Here is a 5,753-nt window from a genome sequence, read left to right as displayed (position 1 = left end):
GAACACTGCTGGAGAGATGAACGTCATTCTTTCAAAAACAAATTTCCTCTTTTTCATTTTGATGCTGGTTGGTGGACTTTCCAAAATCTCTCTCTTTAATTGGGCTGAAATATGATGACTGCAAAGGTTATAGCTTGTTAAAATATCCACCTTTCCTAACGTGATCACTCAGAATAACTTTCTATTGATTTGTAGCAACTATTCCCTCTAAGAGTACACGTGGACCCAAACCATACCAGGAAAATGCTTCTGACCAAAGTGGAAGCATCTGCATTTATTATATTTTCCCACTCATTTATTCAGGTTTTTCCTTCAATTTGTCACCCATCTGTACACTCCAGTGTTGTCGCATATCATCTAGTTTTCATGCTGTGATTCACAGAAATATTGTCTTACCAATAGCCGTGGTGGGAGCCTTTCTCTTCAGCCTGTTTTTCTTTTTGCCCTACAAAACAAAAAACACATTACAATTTCTCTCTGATTTGCGGTGATGTGTCTACTGCTGTAATTGTGTATGATTTGTGTGAAAGCAGGATGTACTTACGTAGTTATCACTGCCGCACCATTTGGGGTGTCTCTGGGCATGGAGCAGCCTTTCTTTTTTGGCCTGCTCATAATATTTGGCCTGCTCCTCTTTGGTCAGTGACTTCCACTGTAGACAGACGACAACATAGAGTCAGTAAGCGCACTGACACAAAACTACAGGCCGGATATTGCACATGCATAAACACGGATAAAAACATATTAACAGACACATAAATATGGACATAGATAGGAATTTATTGAATTTATTTATTGATTTCTGCTATAAAAATAAAAGCACAAATCACTGTGAAGATTTAGAGTTTAGGGGACTTTTACAAAACTTTGATCAAGTTTGTAACAAATATGTCTCAAACATACAGAACACACTTACCCTCCGGCCCAGGACTGTATTTACGGCTGCACTCCCTCTGCTGCAGATTTCAGCCTCAACATTTGGCCTCTGCTCCTTCATAAAGAGCATGAAAGCATTTGGTGGCTTCTTAACATACGGCCTATCGTCCTCTTGCTGGGTTTGATGCTTTCTCCTTGTCCTGGGCAGAAACAGAGTTTGTGTTACCATTGTGTAGAACTGTGAGGAAAGAAGTACTTTCAAATAAATAAGAGCAGAATAATTCTAATAAAAAGATATGTGCAGAGTTGTACATTAAAAGCCATTAAAACACTGATTATACAACAAATAACAGACACTTGAAATCAAAAAACAGATGCTAGAGAGTAAATATGAGATCATTATGATTGGAAATGGTCTGGCTTATTTATGTAGACCACTATCATAGATCATGAGCCAGTAACATGAAAGAGAAAGTACACTTTGACCAAAACTGCCCAGAGCAAACTTACTTTGGTTTGAAGATGTTGGGTGGAGGAGCAGCAGAGACAGGAGGAGCAAAACCCTCTGCTGGAAGCTCGTACAACAGCTCTCCATTCCTACACAGATAAAAAGAGACAGAAACACACATTAGATCGTGGATTAAGTGAGTGACGATGCAAACTGTAACTAAGTAGCTATGTTAACCCATCTGTTTTGTTACTTACAGCATTCCAACACATCGCAGGTTCTGGTCGAGGCCTCCAGGAAGCCTCATCTCTGGTGCATCGTTATACTGGAGACACAAACACATACAGAAGGGGTGATTAGACAAGCTGCAATGGTGTCTGTCCACCAGGTGTCAGTATAGTCTCCCTTTAAATTGTACTATGAGCTGCTGTGTGTGGATTAAAACACATCTGGAGCATCTACCACACACAGGTATATAACCTTAATATGAATGAATATTTCGGCTGAGAGTCACAGAGGACTCATGTGAAGGTACAAAAAGCCAAACAAGGGCCAATGTAATGTATTAATGAGTCTCAACTTAAATCTCAGCTCCAACTCTGACTATTAAAAATGACCTTTCTACTGAAATAACATGCATCTGTGAACTGTTGGTTTTAGATTTCTGCTCATTAAAATCTGGATCTTTTTGGATGACAGACTAAAATTTCACTTAGAGAAATGTTGTTTTACTGATCTAATTAACCTCCCATTCAGTTTAACTTTAAGCTGTACTTGAGTTCAGTCTGACACCTGAAACTCACACTGCAACTAAGCTTCAGGAGCACACAGCTTCTATTTAAATTGTTATAAAATGTGTAATTTTTCGAATGGAATTTTGAACTGGAACGGCAGGATTAAGTCAAAACACATGTGTGTTTGTTCTGTACAAAGTGGTGACTGTTCCAGCCTTGACATCATTCTCCTACAGCGGTGGTTCTCCACCTGGGGTCTGGGGACCCCCAGGCATCTGTGAGGTGTTCCAAGGGGTCCAATGTGTATCAATCTGAGGGTCTTTGACACCAAAAAGTTTAAGAACCACTCTTGTACAGCAGTGCTACTCAACCTGCTGTCTGCTACAACTAAACAGTGACGATGTGCAGAGTGTGTGTGGTCAACCAGGGTCTCACTGTGTGTGGAGGAGCAGCAGGGTGACCGATGACTGCTGCTGCTGCCGAGACGTCAATTACAGGCCACCGGTTAGGCAGGTACTGTGGAGTAAGAGGGGAAAGGTTAACCCACCCATAATACAGACCAATGTACAGTTTCATAAGCCCAAACTCCCAGAGTATTCAAATCTTCAGCAAATATTATTATTGCTAACACACATTAAGCATTAACTGGAAACTTGTCACATAAAAGTGCATTCTTCTTTGGTTTCTTATCCAGTAAAGTGTCAAACCAGAACAAAGTTACAGCTGCAGTTGATTAAGCGTTTAATAAACTGTTTCCTGTGTTTGGTTCAATGTGATATGCGTCAAAACTCTCTTCACAGGAAATAGATATTTTGGACTGTAATGAGTAGGGGCTGCAACTAATGTTAAAGATATTCCTCATTGATTAATCTGAAGATTATTGTCTCGATCAACCATGTCCCAAAAAAATTGTCCAAAACCCAAAAGATAATCAGTAGTAGTTCTAAGATAGATCCAATCAATATTTGGCATTTTTGCTAGATAGAAATCACTTTAAGAGTCAACCTATAATCTAAACAGTTGCCAATTATTATTACAGCTTCACTTCACTGAGCTCTCTTCAGCTGTTGTACAATTCATTATTTGACACATGTGAAGGGAAGTGATCTTGCATTAATATGAGTATATTTTCTTTCTCTTATTTGGCATAAAGAATCCACCATTGACATGTTTCTGTATCAATAGGTACTGATCTACTTCTAATGCTACCTATCCCTAACCTTTACTTAGTATCTTACCTGTCCCTGGCTATAAACGCCTGCCTGGCTGTACAGGTGAGCTGGCTGCATGGTGTTTTCTTGAAACACTGGTCCACACAGATACATGGTGGGAGTGGACATCAGTAGACTTTGGTGCTCGAACATATGAGGAGCTGCTCTCATGGGGATACAGCCACCATATCCTCCACCCAGACTGTTAACTGGCTGAGGGTGGGTGTTGAGTTCCAGCCCAGCAGGTATGGGAGGAGGAGGTAGAGGGTTGGGCGTGTTGGCCAATACTTCTTGTAAGGCTGCCTGGAGAGTGGAAACCACATCTTTCCACTCCATCTCTTTTACAAAACGGTCAATCTCTGCACTGATATCCATTTCGGCGGCAGAGATGTGTTTGTTGTCTCTGAACTCGTCAAGAAGATAGATTATCTGATTGTCTTTAGTGGTTATTGGACTCCTGTCACACATATTGATAGGAAGTCAAATATCATATTATACTCATGTTGTATGTTTTAGTTCCGACATATATTTGACAGCTATGGTTTGAGTATATGGATTCTAAATGGATTTAACTACTCAACAATAATGTATATAACCCATATTGGAGTATTATTGACTTTTATCTCAGTAGGATTTGAAAGCAGCTAGGAGATTTACTTGTATTATGAAATATTTTGCATTAGTATTTTTATTTAAGTAAAATATAAAAATGAATATCAGTGGTATACACGGCTACTTTCTTCCACCACATTTCAGAGGCATACATTTATATTAGATACTCTTTCTTGTCCACTATATATATATTTATATTTATTTTAAATACTTTAAAGATCAAGATTTTACATAAAAACAAACTATGATTACCTTATAAAATGTAATGCCTTGTTATAGATTTAACTATCCCAACAGCTGATGCGTATAACACCGGTATTCTGTATAGAAGTATCTTCTTCGACCAGCTCCAACATTAAAATACTGCTTGCAAGTTCATGCACCAGGATTAATAATCTTATAATATATAATAATAGCCTATAACTCTGAGGGGAGCCCCTATGAGTACTTATACTTTCTTTACTTTAAGTGCAATACTTACTTACTTTTAGTTAAGTTAAATGTTGAATTTAGTTTAATTATATTTACATTATTAGAGGTATTAATGCGTTTATTGAGAAGGGTGTGAATAATCCCTCCATCAGTGCACCATGGGACATGAGTGTCACTGTATTAAAATGTCACACATACTGCTGCATAAACAACTAACAACAAGCTTTAGAGCAAATATTTAGCAGTGTGTGTCAGCTGAGAGCCAACATTATCCAAGCCTCCCCTCTGAGGGAAATATCTGTACTGCACTAACTGAATGTAAGTAGGACAGAAGTAACCTAACAGCTAGCAACTTAATTACTTACTTAACAGCGTTTGCGTTTACTGTCGATTCGGTTCGCTAGCCTGTCTGTATGTTGGTTTTGTCGCTCTGAATATATGTTATAAATGTTATATATGTTATATATTGTGTGTAGTTCACAAGGTGAACCCTGCTGCTGGCATTATTTCTGCTTCTAGAGTCTCTGCTTGTGTCGCACCTTCTAGAACGTTTGTTCGAATATTCCATTCTCTGACTCCATCCGTCAATCAGCCATAACCCGTTCATACAGTGCACTGGTAACCATTACAACCATTATCAGTGTGACCATGGAACAATCATTATTTCAGTAGCAATAATACACTTCATTGTGTACGACACTTTACACATAAGATGCAGATCAATATGATGTACATTAAAAAAATGATCATTAAAAAAAGAAAATGTTTAAAACAATGAAACAGATTAACAAATCACTTAAAGTGCAATAAAACGGAGCAAAAACACAAGATATTTCCGTAAGGTTTAATGGTAAACTGTAATGGAATTGTAATTAGCAGAGGTGAACTAATTGTATGCAACCTGTATGGCACTGCGTTATATTACCTCCACTGGAAGAGCACCCTAAGGACACTTTATGATGTTGTATCTATTATAGGGGCATCCAAGCATTTTTGCATTTACCCTCGCCTCCTCTGGTGCCCCCTGTAGTCAAAAAAATATAACAAATATGTCCAGAATTAAGGCGTGAACCACCATCAACAGACCACCGTCCCATTTACATAAGAAACAATTTGCAATGAGCATCATTAATATTATTTCACCTCACCATGAAACATGCCACTGTATAAGATGTTTGTAATGAGGAATATTCACAAGTCAGGTCCAAAGTCAAATCATGTCACATTTATCTTTGACGTTCCCATCCTTATTTCACAACTGTAAAAAACTGCAAATCTGGTAATTCTGTAAATGCAAAGTGCTCAAACATTCCACTGGCCACTGAGATGTTAGCTTGTGGTGTGGCTTGGAACTATTTATATCCACACAGTGTGTTTTTAATTAAAACTCAACTGTGGATGTTTTTGAATGAAAAAAGGTTCCCCCCCCCAAAGAGGTTT

Source organism: Morone saxatilis, unplaced genomic scaffold, assembly GCF_004916995.1.
Source record: "Morone saxatilis isolate NCDOM2014 unplaced genomic scaffold, NCSU_SB_2.0 Contig14, whole genome shotgun sequence".
Classification (NCBI taxonomy): Eukaryota; Metazoa; Chordata; class Actinopteri; family Moronidae; genus Morone; species Morone saxatilis.
The sequence above is the reverse complement of the archived record's forward strand: the minus strand, read 5'-3'. Positions refer to the sequence as shown.